Genomic DNA, 16,252 nt, shown 5'->3' on the forward strand with positions numbered 1-16,252 from the left:
ATATTCCCTCTTAACCTGCTTTGTTGAGGGATTTTATCATCAATGGATATTATACTTTGTTAAATATTCCTTCTTTTATTAAGATGGTCATGTGATTTTTATCCTTTCTCTTTTTAGTATGATGTATCACATTGTTTGTTTTGTGAATACTGAACCACACTTGCATCCCAGGAATAAATTCCATTTATCATGGTGAATGATTTTTTTAAATGTACTGTTGGATTTGATTTGCTAATATATATATTCTTAAGACAGAGAATAATTTATTCACACCCTCCAGAGAAGTAGATAGCTTCAGGCTATAACAAAATATTGTATTTTAAAGCATAGGTCAGTAAATGTATATGAGACTATACACCACCGTATACAAATCAACTGATCAAAGCGCAACTTCTCAGTGTTCAAAACAGAATAAGCTTCCTTGTACAAGCAATACCTTTGTGACACTTTCAACTTTATTATTCCCCTCCTTTTCGTCACTCTCTCCTTCAACAATATCCACACCAGCCTCCTCATAATCCTTCTCAAGAGCAGCCATGTCCTCATGGGCCTCAGAAAACTCTTCTTCCATGCCTTCACCCACATACTAGTGACCAAAGGCACACTTGGCATACATCAAGTCAAACTTGTCATCCAGGTGGGCCTAGGACTCAGCAATGGTTGTGGTATTGCTCAGAATGCACACAGCTCTCTGTACTTTGACTAGGTCTCCCGCTCCATACTGGGAGGCTTTGAAGTCAGTGGGGTACTGGTCCACAAACTGGATGGTATGCTTGGTCTTGATCATAGCAATGCAAGCATTGACATCTTTGGGAACCACATCACCATGGTTCAACAGGCAGTAAGCCATCCATTTACCATGGTGGGGGTCATATTTCACCGTCTGGTTGGCTGCCTCAAAGCATGCATTGGTGATGTGTGCTACAGAAAGTTATTCATGGTAGGTTTTCTCAACAGAGATGACAGGGGCATATGTGGCCAGAGGGAAGTGGACATGGGAGATAGGGCACCTATTTGTCTGGAATTATGTCAGATCAACATTCAAGGCTCCACCAAATCTGAGGAAAGCAATGATGGAGGACACCATCTGATACATCAACCTATTTAGGTTAGTGTAGATTGGGAATTCAATACCATGGTTCTATGACAAATGTCATAGATCGCTGTGTTTTGTACTGTGAAAGCAGAGTCAGAGTTCTCCAGATACATTCATCTGGTGTGAGTAGTGAGGATGGAGTTGTAGGGCTTAACTACAGCTGCAGAAACCTGGGGGGCTGGGTAAATGGAGAATTCTAGCTTGGACTTCTTGTTGTAATTGACAGAGGTGTTTCATCAGCAGGGAAGTGAACCTGGAACCCCTCCAAAGTTGTGGAAAACCAAGAAGCCCTGAAGACCTGTGCACTGGTTGACCAGTTACTGAATTCGATCTAAGACAAGGTCAGTGATCTCCTTGCTAATGGTGTAATGCCCTTGGGCATAATTATTGGCAGCATCTTCCTTGCCTATGATGAGATGCTCAGGGTGGAAAAGCTGGCAGTAGGTGCCAGTGTGAACTTGATCAATGACTGTGTCTTCTAGTTCTATAAACACTGCCCTGGGCCTAGTGCCCTACAAACACTGCTTGCCAGGACCCGTCTCACTGAGGAAGATGTGGAAGGAGTCATCTTCTCCTCCAAAGGACTTGTCACTTGGCATCTGGCCATCAGGCTGGATACTATATTCCAGGCAACTGAGCTCCCAGAAGGCATTGCCAATCTGGATACCAGCCTAGCCAACATGGATGAAGATGCATTCACACATGGTTGCTAATTTGCAGCTGCGGAGCAGATGTTGTAGAGGAAGAAGAGAGGTTACTTCTTACAGCATGATTCTTAGGTGGTCAATGTAAGAGAACCTGTCTTGATCTGTTGATATTTTGTTGAGGATTTCTGCATCTATGTTCATCAGGCATATCAACTGGTAGATTTTTTTTTGTAGTGTCTTTATCTGATTTTCATATTAGGGTAATGCTGGTTTCATAGATTGAATTTGGAAATTTTCCTTCCATTTTTTGGGAATAGTTTAAGAAGAATAAACATCAACTCTTCTTTAAATGTTTGGTAGAATTCACTTCTGAAGTTATCTGGTCCTGGAATTTTGTTTATTGAGAATTTTTTGATTACAGATACAATTTCATTGTTAGTTATTGGTCTGTTCCAATTTTCTATTGCTTCCTGATTCAGTTTTGGAAGGTTATATGTTTCTAGGAATTTATCCATTTTTTCTAGCTTGTCCTATTTTTGGCATATAATTTTTCAAAATATTCTCTTTTAATCTTCTGTATTCCTGTGGTGTCAGTTTTTCTCCTTCATTTCTGATTTTGAATCCTTTCTCATTTTTATCTTGATGAGTCTGGCTAAAGGTTTATCAATTTTGTTGATCTTTTCAAAGAATGAACTTCTGGTATCATTGATCTATTCTATTGGGGTTTTTCAATCTCTATCTCATTTATGTCTGCTCTAGTCTTTATTATGTTCTTTATTCTATTGGTTTGGGGCTTTGTTTGCTGTTTTTTCCAGCTCCTTCAGGTGTAAGGTTTGGTTATTTATTTAAGATTTTTCTTGCTTTTTGAGGTAGTCTGTATTGTTACAATTTTCCCCTTTAAATCAGCTTTTATTTCATCCCAAAGATTTTGGATTGTTGTGTTTTCATTTGTCTCCATATATATTTTTTTAATTTTCTCTTGAATTTCTTCATCGACCCATTGGTTATTTAGTATCATGTTATTTAGGCTCTGTGTACCTGTGTTTTTTCCAGATCTTTTCTTGTGAATGATTTCTAGTTTCATTCTGTTGTGATCAGAAAAGATGCATGATATGATTCAATATTTTTATTTATTGAGACTTGTTTTGTGATCTAACATGTGATCTGTTCTGGAAAATGTTCCACATCCACTTGAAAAGAATGTGTATTCCCTCCCTTGGTTTTGGATGTAATGCTCTGAATATTTCTGTTAAATCCATCTGGTCCATTGTGTCATTCAGAAGTTGATTTTCTGTCTGTAAAATCTATCCATTGATGTAATTGGGTGTTAAAGTCTCCTCCTATTATTGTATTACTGTCAATTTCTCTTTTTGTCTGTTAATAGTTATTTTATGTATTTAGTACCTCCATTTTGGTGCATAAATATTTAAAATTATTATATCCTTTTACTGGATTTTCCCCTTTATCATTACATAAAGGCCTTCTTTGTCTCTTGTTATGTCTTTTTAAAATATTTATTTATTTTAATGATTTTATTTATTTATTTGTCATAGAGAGAGAGAGAGAGACTGAGATCACAAGTAGGCAGAAAGGCAGCCAGAGAGAGAGGGGGAAGCAGGCTCCTTACTGAGCAGAGAGCCTGATATGGGGCTTGATCCCGGGACTCTGAGATCATGACCTGAGGCAAAGGCAGAGGCTAAACTCACTGAGCCACCCAGGCTCCCCTATCTTATTTTATTTAAATTCAATTAATTAACATATGGTATATCATTAGTTTCAGATGTAGAGTTCAGTTATTCATCGGTTGCATATAGCACCAAGTGCTCATTACATCACATGCCCTCCTTAATGCCCATCACCCATCTTACCCCATCCCAGTTACCCAACTCCCTTCCTGCAGCCTTCAGTTTGTTTTCTATAGTTAATTGTCTTTTATGGTTTTTCTGCCTCTCTGATTTTATCTTATTTTATTTTTCCCTCCCTTCCCTTATGATCCTCTGGTTTGTTTCTTAAATTCTACAAATGAGTGAAACTATATGATAATCGTCTTTCTCTGGTTAACTTATTTTGCTTAGCATAATACCCTCCAGTTCCATCCATGTTGTTGCAAATGGTAAAAGTTTATAATTTTGATGGCTGAGTAATATTCCATTGTGTATATATACCATATCTTTATGCATTCATCTGTCAGTGGACATCTGGGTTACAGTCTGGTTTAAAGTCTGCTTTGTCTGATATAAATATTGCTACCCTAGGTTTTTTTTTTTTTTTAAATTTACATTTACATAGTAAATGTTTTGCCATCCCCCACTTTGAAACTGTATGTGTCTTTAGTTCTAAAGTGAGTCTCTTGTAGGCTGTATATTCTTCCTTTTTTATGAATTCACTCACCTTATGTCTTTTGATTATTGTATTTAGTCCATTTACATTTAAAGTCCTTATAGGTATATACTCATTACCATTTTGTTACTGGTTTTACAGTTGCTTGTGCATTCCTTCTCTGTTCTTTTCTTACTGTCTTTCCTTGTGGCTTGGTGGCTTTTTTTTTTTGGCACTATGCTGTTATTTCATTCTGTTTATTTTTTTGTATCTATTATAGAATTTTTGATTTGTGGGTAAAATGAGGTTCATAACATCTTATGCATATAGCAGTCTATTAAATTGAAGGTCACTTAAGTTTGGACCCATTCTAAAACCACTAAATTTTAGCCCCCTCACATTTTATATATATGCTGTTATACAATTTATCTCTTTATTTTGTGAATCCCTTGACTGATTTTACAGATATAATTGATTTTATTGCTTTTGTGCTTTAATAACCATACTGGTTTTATAAGTGATTAATCTATTACTTTTATTACATGTTTTCATTTACTGGTGACATTTTTGCCTTTCATAATTTTCTTACTCCTAATTATGGCTTTTTCTTTCCACTCAAAGTATTCCCTTCAATGTCTCTTGTAAGACTGGTCTGGTGGTGATGAACTCCTTTAACCTTTGTTTGTCTGGTAAGGTATTTATCTTTCTTCTGAATGGTAGCCTTGCTGGATATAGTATTCTTGGTTGCAGATTTTTTCAGTTCAACACTATGCATATATCATGCCACTCTCTTCTGGTCTGCAAAGTTTCTGCTGAAAAATCAGCTGATAACCTTTTGGGGTTTTCCTTGTATATATATTTCTCTTGCTGCTTTTAAAATTCTCTCTTATCTCTACTTTTTGATATTTTAAGTTTTATGCGTTGTGGTGTGAACCTCCCTGGATTAATTTTGTTGGGAGTTTTCTGTGCTTCCTGGATCTGGATGTCTCTCTCCCTCCCCAGATTAGGGAAGATTTCAGCTATTATTTCTGCAAATAAAATTTCTTCCCCTTTTACCACTCTTCTGGAATCTTTATAATGTGAATGTTATTATGCTTGATGATGTTGCTGAGTTCCCATAACTTATTCTAATTTTCTTTTCTTTCTTTCTTTCTTTCTTACTTTCTTTCTTTCTCTGTTCAGCTTTGTTGTTTTCCATTACCCTATCTTTCAGGATGCTAATCTACTCTTCCTCCTCTAATCTGCTATTGATTCTCTCTAGTGTACTTTTTAAATTTCAGCTCTTGAGATTTTCATCTGATTAGTTCTTTTCATCTGACTAGTCCTCTTTGTTAGAGGACTCACTGAGATCCTCCACTCTTTTCTCATGCCCAGTATGCATATGTTCATTATTTTGAATTCTTTATCAAGCATATTGCTTATCTATGCTTTATTTAGCTCTTTTGCTGTGGTTTTGTCCTATTGTTTCATTTGGAACATATTCCTCTGTCTGCTCATTTTGTCTTTGTTTCTAGGTATTAGGAAAGGCAGCTATGTTTCCTGATCTTGAAAGTAGTGGCCTTATGAAGAAGAGGCATTGTAGTGCCATGTAACGCAATATCCCCTCTTCACCAGAACCATGGGTTTCTCCTGTATGGGTTTTGTGCACCCTACTATTGTGGCTGAGTCATGTTTGTGTTTGGTCCAGTTGCTTGCAATGGCCTGCATTGCCAATTGTCAGTACAATGGGCAGGGTGTTTTAGTTGATATAATCTACTCTTCCAACACCAGAACTCAGTATACTTATTTTAATTAAATAGAATATAAATTATATTAAATGGATGATAAAAATGGATAGATTTTTACTCTTTTGTAAACTGTGCCTAATATTTATAAATAATCTGTATGAAATGGATAAATGGATGACAAAATGGACAAATTAATGGACATTTATAGTTTCTTCTATGTTTTTATTATAGAGTTCTATATTTCACCTTGTCACCTTACCTAAGGGACCATCTTGTAATTCACATAAGTATCTATGAGAAAACTATTAAAATCATCAGGAAAAAAAGCATGCTCCACATAGTCCCCTTTGAGATATTTCTACCCTTAAAACAGAATTAGAAAGCTGGAATGGACCTCAAAGAATACATCCATTATAAACATGTCTCTCACAATATCCTAGATAAATGGACATTCAGACTCTGATTAAATTCCAAGAATGGAAGCTTTGCACTTTTTATATTTTCTATAATATTTCAATGCCCTTTGATTACAAATACATCTTCCATATCATGAGGTAGCTGGTGCAATTAGATTCAAGATTTAACAACTGCTGAGCTATGGATCAAAGCCAGTCATTTTCAACCTTTGCTGTAGTTGGGTTAATTTTAGCTTTGGAATACAGAGGCAGGTTTTATGTTTGTTTGTTTGTTTTTAATGTGAATGGTATCTAGGGACTCATGGATGTGTTTGAGGACTATTCTAAATTCTCAGCTAAAGCCCTCCATGTAGTCTTTAGACTGAGGAAGCAGCTCACACTGGATGCTCAGGGAATTTAATAGAAGCATTATTTTTCTGATGTACTGTTCTCTAGTTTCAAAGTCATCTTAAGTACTTGTGACATGTGGCAAACCAGAGATATCCGCTTAAAAAGCATTCTACAGTAAACATACTAATTTGGGTGAAGCAAATGCACTCTTCAAAGATGTTTGCAAGATAGCTCTGATATTCCTTTTCAGTCCATTGAATTTTTAATACATGAAAGAGACTCAAATTAAAACAAATATTTTCATTAGTGTCGCCAATGGTTTATCTATCTTATTGATTCTTTCAAACAACCAGCTTCTAGTTTCATTGATACGTTCTACTGTATCTCTGGTTTCTACCTCATTGATCTCAGCTCTAATATTGATTATTTCCCTTCTTATGTGTGGAGTTGGTTTGATTTGTTGTTGATTCTCCAGTTCTTTAAGGTGTAGAGAAAGGTGCTGTGTTCTGGATTTTTCAATTTTTTTGAGGGAGGCTTGGATGGCTAAGTATTTCCCCCTTAGGACCGCCTTTGCTCTATCCCATAGGTTTTGGACTGAAGTGACTTCATTCTCATTGGTTTCCATGAATTGTTTCAGTTCTTCCTTGATCTGGTTGATCCAAGCATTCTTAAGCAAGGTGATCTTTAGCTTCCAGGTGTTTGAGTTCCTTCGGATTTTTTCCTTGTGATTGAGCTCCAGTTTCAAAGCATTGTGATCTGAGAATATGCAGGGAATAATTTCAGTCTTTTGGTATCAGTTGAGTCCTGATTTGTGACCCAGTATGTGGTCAATTCTGGAGAAAATTCCATGTGCACTGGAGAAGAATGAGTATTCTGTTGTTTTCGGGTGGAATGTTCTGTATATATCTATGAGGTCCATCTGGTCTAATGTGTCATTCAATGCTCTTGTTTCTTTATTGATTTTCTGCTTCAATGATCTGTCTATTTCTGAGAGAGGTGTGTTTAGATCTCCAATGATTAGTGCATTCATATCAATATGACTCTTTATCTTGATTAACAGTTTTCTTATGTAATTGGCTGCTCCCATATTGGGGGCATAGATATTTACAATTGTTAGATCATCTTGGTGGATAGTCCCTTTAAGAATGATGTAGTGTCCTTCTGTATCTCTGACTACAGTCTTTAGTTTAAAATCTAATTTGTCTGATATGAGAATTGCTACACCAGCCTTTTTTTGAGGCCTATTGACATGAAAGATGCTTCTCCATCCCTTCATTTTCATTCTGGGTGTATCTTTAGGTTCAAAATGGGTCTCTTGTAGACAACATATGGATGGATCCTGTCGTTTTGTCCAGCCTGCAACCCTGTGCCGCTTTATGGGTGCATTTAGGCCATTCACATTGAGAGTGATTATTGATAGATACGTTTTTATTGACATCGTGTTACCTTTGAAGTCTTTCTTTCTGTAGCTTGTTTCTCTATTTCTGTTCAATGTTATTCTTGGGCTTTTTCCTTCTTTAAAGAAGCCCCCTTAATATTTCCTGCAGTATCGGCTTGGTGGTTGCATAGTCTTTTAAGCCTTGCCGGTCCTGGAAACTCTTTATCTCTCCATCCATTTTGAATGTCAGTCTTGCTGGATAAAGTATCCTTGGCTTCATGTTCTTCTCATTCAGTGTCTTGAATATATCTTGCCAGCCCTTTCTGGCTTGCCAGGTCTCTGTGACAGGTCTGACGTTATTCTGATGGGCTTTCCTCTGTACGTAAGGATCTTCTTTGTCCTAGCTGCTTTCAAGAGGTTCTGCCTACAAATATAATTCTTCACTCTTACTATTAGGTGTCTCAAGGACTTTCGAGAATCTGTAATCTTGGGGGGAATCCTTTCGGCCTCTAGTACATAAACGCTGCTTCCTTTCACGAGATTTGGAAAATTTTCATGAAGAACTTGTTCCACTATATCTTCTAGAATTCTTTCTTTCTCCTCCCCTTCAGGGATTCCAATAATTCTGACGTTGGAATGTTTCATGGCATCATTTATTTCTCTGATTCTGTTTTCGTGGCTTCTAAGTTGTTTGTTCCAGGCTTCCTCCTGATCCTTTCTCTCTATTTGTTTGTCCTCCAGATCACTAATTCTATCTTCTGTCTCAGTTAATCTAGCTTTGAGAGAATTTAGATTAGATTGGAACTCATTGAGAGCATTGTGAAGCTCATCCCTGGTAGCTTTCAGTTCTTCCCTAATATTGAAAACATGATCTCTGGTCGTTTTCAGTTCGGCCCTAATCAATTCCGTTTGGTCACCCATGGCTTTCTCCAACCTAGCTATTGCTTGGATAATTGTTAGCCTGAATTCTCTTTCTGACATAGTGTCTTTGTGGATAGCCATTAGCTCTGTTGCAGAAACTAGAAGCTGGTTTTTTGAAAGAATCAATAAGATCGATAAACCATTGGTGACACTAATCCAAAAGAAAAGATAGAAAGCTCAAATACATAAAATTATGAATGAAAAGGGAGAGATCACAACTAACACCAAGGAAGTAGAAACAATCATCAGAAGTTATTATCAACAGTTATATGCCAATAAGCTAAGCAAACTAGATGAAATGGATGCATTCCTGGAAAACTATAAACTCCCAAAATTGAATCAGGAAGAAATTGACAACCTGAATAGACCAATATGTAGTAACAAGATTGAAGCAGTGATCAAAAACCTCCCAAAAACAAGAGCCCAGGACCTGATGGATTCTCCAGAGAATTCTACCAAACTTTCAAAGAAGAAATAACACCTATTCTCCTGAAGCTATTAAAAAAAACTGAAGCAGAATGAAAACTTCCAGACTCATTCTATTAAGCCAGCATTACCCTGATCCTCAAACCAGGCAAAGACCCTATCAAAAAGGAGAATTTCAGACCAATATCACTGATGAATGTGGATGCTAAGATTTCTCAACAAGATCCTAGCAAATGGGATCCAACAGCACATTAAAAAGATTATCCACCATGACCAGGCGGGATTCATCCCTGGGCTACAAGGATGGTTCAACATTCACAAATCAATCAATGTGATAGAACAAATTAATATGAGAAGAGAGAAGAGCCACATGGTCCTCTTAATTGATGCCGAAAAAGCATTTGACAAAATCCAGCATCCGTTCCTGATTAAAACGCTTCAAAGTATAGGGATAGAGGGAACATTCCTGAACTTCATCAAATCTATCTATGAAAGACCCACAGCAAATATCATCCTCAATGGGAAAAAGCTTGCAGCCTTCCCATTGAGATCAAGAACACGACAAGGATGCCCACTCTCACTACTCTTGTTCAACATACTATTAGAAGTCCTAGCGATAGAAATCAGACAACAAAGGGAAATAAAAGGTATCCAAATTGGTAATGAAGAAGTCAAACTCTCTCTCTTTGCAGATGACATAATTCTTTATATGGAAAACCCAAAAGACTCCACCCCCAAACTACTAGAACTCATACAGCAATTGAGCAATGTGGCAGGATACAAATCAATGTACAGAAATCAGTGGCTTTCTTATACACTAACAATGAAAATACAGAAAGGGAAATTAGAGAATCGATTCCATTTACTATAGCACCAAGAACCATAAGGTACCTGGGAATAAACCTAACCAAAGAGGTAAAGGATCTGTACTCAAGGAACTACAGAACACTCATGAAAGAAATTGAAGAAGACACAAAAAGATGGAAGACCATTCCATGCTCTTGGATCGGAAGAATAAACATTATTAAAATGTCTATACTGCCCAGAAAAATCTATACTTTTAATGCCATTCTGATCAAAACTCCACCGGTATTCTTCAAAGACCTAGAGCAAATAATCCTAAAATTTGTATGGAATCAAAAGAGACCCCGAATCGCTAAGAAAATGTTGAAAAAAAATGGGGGGCATCACATTACCTGATTTCAAGCTTTACTACAAAGCTGTGATTACCAAGACAGCATGGTATTGGCATAAAAACAGACACATAGACCAGTGGAACAGAGTAGAGAGCCCAGATATGGACCCTCAACTCTATGGTCAATTAATCTTCGACAAAACAGGAAAAAATATACAGTGGAAAAAAGACAGTCTCTTCAATAAATGGTGCTGGGAAAACTGGGAAGCTATATGTAGAAGAATGAAACTCAACCATTCTCTTACACCGTACACAAAGATAAACTCAAAATGGATAAAAGACCTCAATGTGAGACAGGAATCCATCAGACTCCTAGAGGAGAACATAGGCAGTAATCTCTTTGATATCAGCCACAGCAACTTCTTTCAAGATATGTCTCCAAAGGCAAAGGAAACAAAAGCGAAGATGTACTTTTGGGACTTCATCAAAACCAAAAGCTTCTGCACAGCAAAGGAAACAGTCAAGAAAACAAAGAGGCAACTCATGGAATGGGAGAAGATATTTGCAAATGACAGTACAGACAAAAAGGTTGATATCCAGGATCTATAATGAACTCCTCAAACTCAACACACATGAAATAGGCAAACATCAAAAAATGGGCAGAAGATATGAACAGACATTTCTCCAATGAAGACATACAAATGGCTATCAGACACATGAAAAAATTTTCATCATCACTAGCCATCAGGGAGATGCAAATTAAAACCACATTGAGATATCACCTTACACCATTTAGAATGGCCAAAATTAGCAAGACAGGAAACAACATGTGTTGGAGAGGATGTGGAGAAAGGGGAACCCTCTTCCACTGTTGGTGGGAATGCAAGTTGGTGCAGCCTTTTTGGAGAACAGTGTGGAGATTCCTCAAGAAATTAAAAATACAACTTCCCTATGACCCTGCCGTTGCACTACTGGGTATTTACCCCAAGGATACAGATGTAGTGAAAAGAAGGGATATCTATACCCCAATGTTTATAGCAGCAATGGCCATGGTCGCCAACTGTGGAAAGAACCAAGATGCCCTTCAACGGATGAATGGATAAGGAAAATGTGACACTATGGAGTATTATGCCTCCATCAGAAAGGACAAATACCCAACTTTTGTAGCAACATGGACGGGACTGGAAGAGTTTATGCTGAGTGAAATAAGTCAAGCAGAGAGAGTTAATTATCATACGGTTTCACTTATTTTTGGAACATAACAAAAAGCATGGAGGACATGGGTAGTTAGAGAGAAGGCGGTTGGGGTAAATTGGAAGGGGAGGTGAATCATGAGAGACTATGGACTCTGAAAAACAATCTGAGGGGTTTGAAGTGGCGGGGATGTGGGAGGTCGAGGTACCAGGTGGTGGGTATTATAGAGGGCACGGATTGCATGGAGCACTGGGTGTGGTGAAAAAATAATGATACTGTTATTCTGAAAATAAATAAATGAAAATAAATAAATAAATATTTTCAGCAAAAATTGGTCCCTTGATGGAAATCTTTTAACCACTTGACAAGATGTGTTTAATGAACATTAGTCATTCTGCATTTCTATGTACCTGTCCCTATCATTTATTTGGGGAAAATGACCATCAAGTAATAACTTGTGGCCATATGTTCATGTATAGGTTGATGCAATTACTCTGGTATTATAATTTTGCACAAAAATAAAAACTATATCTTAATATTTGTTCTCTAAGTTCATTGCAAGATATAAGGAAGTCTTTTGTCATATAAAGATTTACAAACTGAAAATATAGTTTCCAGCTAAGGCGATTTATTACCTCTAATAATTTTAGGGAAGAATACAAACTATTTTCATCTGTGTTACTTACTATCCTACCTTACTCTCATTTTCTATTATGTGCTTGAAATATTTGCTGCCCACTATCTCACTCTATTTTCTGTATCTACAAATAAGATAATTCAGGGATACCTAGGCCTATATTCCTCAAGTGAAAAGTTCAAAGATAAAAGAGATTCTTTGGTTAACAAGAAAACACCTAACCTATATTTTTGGAGTGGGGAAATAGAAGTCAATCAAGGATCTTAAATTTAGAATATCCCAATTCTACCATTTCTAGGTTATATACCAGAGAAATTTCTATACTTCTATGCTTTTTAAGTTTCTCTTCTTTCTAAAAGGCAGTGGTTTGGAGGGGGGAGAAAGAGGGAGAGAGGAGAGAACTATCAAGAGAGGTTTTTGTGACTTGCCAAATACCATATTTAAGATATAAAAGCTAAAACCATAAACATCTCTTAAATTTTTTTCTAAAGTGGGAGGATATCATGTTTATTGAACCTATTGCCTGTAAGAGGGTGTGTGTGTGTGTGTGTGTGTGTGTGTGTGTGTGTGATTGCCACACTAAATGGGCATTTAAATAATTTCTTTTATCAGTGCTGTATGCAGAAATCATGCAATGCTCTATAAATGAAAGAGAAAAGAAATGCTTTTATTTTTCCAGTAATGAAACCACTCTTCATAGTAGTACATTAACAAGCCTTTGTTTGCATTTCAAGGTGGGAGGTGGTGGTGGGGAGCATGTCCTGGATCCCAATGGCCACTACCTAAAGATAAAATAATTTTGAGAATTACCAAAATACAAATGACAGCATCTTTTAAAATTTATTCTAAATGTTCAATTTCACACTGACTTGCATCCACTGTTAGAACTTTGTAAGTTGAATTCTTACCATTTTCTTTATGCATGAAGTTCATGGAGCACCAGTGTAGACAGTTTTCTCAGGGTTCAGTGGGACTGTTTATCTCAACTATTATAACACTGGAGATTCTCTCCTAGTTGCATATAGGGACTCTTTCCCAACACACATATACATTCCATGAATTAGAAAGGGAAGCTTTGTATGTAAAGATGGTGCTGTTTACTGCCACAGATATCTAACTTTACAAAATAGCTACTTCCATAGTTCTCTAACTGTATAAAACAGCTACTTCCTAAGCAGCCCCTTGTAAAATTTGAGGCCAAGAGATGAACCTAGAGGACTAGTCATTGGTTGCCTACATGCTCATTAGAGTTCTGCTAATTCTCAAAGAAATACATGCAGATAATTGCCAAAAACTGTCAGAACTCCATTAAATACATTTTGATAGCAATTAAACCTTTCATGCTTATAGGAATGCTCCCAAAATGTGAGCCACCCAGAAATTCACCAGTTATTGAACATTATCCAGATATACTAGACTATACAGATCATTTGGGGGCATAAACTAAATATTCTAGTCTGTTTAAGGAAATATTTTTCTGCATCTATGGACTTACATAAAAGCCAGGTCATGCTTGCGTTGTAAGGAATAAGACAAATTAAATATCTATTTACTCATTAGTTGAAAAGGACAATTTACTCACTAATTGAAAAGGACAGGGAGTATGAAGGATTAAACATCTATTTACTCATTAGTTTTTTGCCTGAGGTCTGAAATATTTAGTTAGCCTTACTTAAAAAGGATTTTGATTCATGCCATTTTAATGATAGTCTTCAGTTGAATAGCCTTCTATGTGAACCATTCATATATTAGCTGGCATTTAAAATAGATGAAGATGGACAATAAATGGATCTTAATATTACTTTTTCAAGTTTGTGGATAAGACCAAATGTTTTGAGGGCATTTATGCACAAACAACTTAGAGGACCTCACAGCATTATTTTTTTTCCTTTTTTTTAATTAATTAATTTATTTTCAGAAAAAACAGGATTCATTATTTTTTCACCACACCCAGTGTTCCGTGCAATCCGTGCCCTCTATAATACCCACCACCTGGTACCCCAACCTCCCACCCCCCCGTCTCTTCAAACCCCTCAGATACCTCACAGCATTATTAATATGTAAAATTCTTACTGTTTGTTTTTTGCAAAAAATGTGTGCTGCATGTCACTATAGGCATTAAAAACTTTCTATATTGTATAGACCAGGCAGACATCAAAACAGTAGCAATAAGTTTTTGTCTATTTGGGTTGCATTTACATGTCTCTCATTTCATTGTCGTATAAGTACCGCGCTAACCGATTGCGCCCCTGGAGCCCCTCTCATTTCATTGTCTATAGATTTTTCTCAGTCTGCTCAACTAAGGTAGTTAGTTAATCAAATGATTTTTACAATTAAACTATGCTATATTGTTTTTAAAAAATGACCAAATATGGAAAGAAAATCCACTTCCCATATTTTAAAAAGGATTCAGTTAATGCTTTTAGTACATCTGAGTAACTTACATAACTTCCATCCATATATTCAGTGTCTAAGAATTTGGCCTAAGGAAATAATCATGGTTGTGCACAAAATACACCCACAAAGTGCTCATCTCAGTGTTATTTTCAATATCGCAATGTTGAAAACAAACTAGCTCTTTCTGCCATCTTTCTGCACCACCATAATGGTGCACATGAATGTCCTGACAGATGTCTCAAGAGTACTAACTAAGCTGAAAAGAGAAGCAAACACCATGTTCTTATTAGGCCTTGCTCCAAAGTCATCAACTGGTTTCTAAATGTGATGGTGAAGCATGGTTACACTGGTGAATTTGAAATCACATATGATCACAGAGCTGGGAAAATTGTTTTGAACCTCACAGGCAGGTTAAACAAGCTTGGAGTGATCAGCCCAGATTTGATGTTCAACACAAAGATCTAGAAAAATGGCAGAACAATCTGCTCCCATCCTGCCAGTTTCATTTCATTGTACTGATAACTGCAGCTGGAATCATGGATCATGAAGACCTAGAGGGAAAATCCTGCATTTCTTTTTCTAGGGATTGAGTACATACATGCAGATAAAATTCCTCAATGGATACACAGAAACACACACACACGGTCTAAATCCCCACAACAGTTAAAGAAATTAAGGTTTATTAAATAAAGAAATTAATTAAATTAATTTATTAATTAAAGAAATAAAGGTTGCAAGCACACATTAGAATACTATTATCTGCATAAACACATACACACAACTTACATAGATTCATGACTGGTTCTTTCTAAATGGAAGGATATGGAGTGCTTTCTGTTTTATTTTTTCTCCTAAATAATAACCATTTATTTAGCTCAAAAATATGGAGGTCAACAATTTGAGCTGTTTTCATCTGGGTGGTTTTGAAGATCTAGGTTAGGCTCAGCTGGTCTTTGCTATGGCTCATGCATATCTACGATTGGGAGCTGGATTCACTGGTGATTGGTGAGCTGTCTGGTGGCTGGTTAACTGTTGGCTGAGATGGATTCTTCTATCCTCCAGTAGACTAGCTCAAGCCTGTTTACATATGGTAAAGTTCTAGACTCACCAAATCCATATATCCCAACACACAAGTGTTTTTCAAGCTGTTCCCGCTTCTCCTAAAAAAAAAAAAAATTGTGGTTTTTAAAAAAAAAACATGCAAAATTGAGGTGCCTGGGTGGCCCAGTTTGTTGATCATCTGACTCTTAAATTTCAGCTCAGGTCATGATCTTGGTGTGGTGAGATTGAGCCCCGTGTGGGGCTTCATGTGCAGCACAGAGTTTGCTTGAGATTCTCTCTCTCCATCTCCTTCTGCTCCTTCCTCTCTGTTCCTGCTTTCTCTCTCTCAAAAAACTTTCCCTAAAAACATGTAAAATTTACCATTGTAACCATTTTTAGGTATACAGTTTAGTAGTGTCAACTATATTCACATTGTTGTGCAACAGAGCTATAGAAGTTTTTCATCTTGCAAAACTAAACCTCTCCACCCATGGAAAAATTTCCCATTTTCCCCTCCACCCAGGCCTTGGTGACCACTGTTTTACTCCTATTTTCTGTTTCTATGAGTTTGACTACTTTAGTTATCTC

The 16,252-nt window shown here is 36.7% G+C and overlaps 1 pseudogene; it reads right to left on the bottom strand.

Moving 5' to 3' along the window:
• Positions 1–394: 394 nt before the first annotated feature.
• On the bottom strand, positions 395–1,800 carry LOC131821003 (tubulin alpha-1D chain-like; annotated as a pseudogene).
• Between the last annotated feature and the right edge of the window lie 14,452 nt (positions 1,801–16,252).

This window comes from Mustela lutreola, chromosome X (genome assembly GCF_030435805.1).
Source record: "Mustela lutreola isolate mMusLut2 chromosome X, mMusLut2.pri, whole genome shotgun sequence".
Taxonomy (NCBI): domain Eukaryota; kingdom Metazoa; phylum Chordata; class Mammalia; order Carnivora; family Mustelidae; genus Mustela; species Mustela lutreola.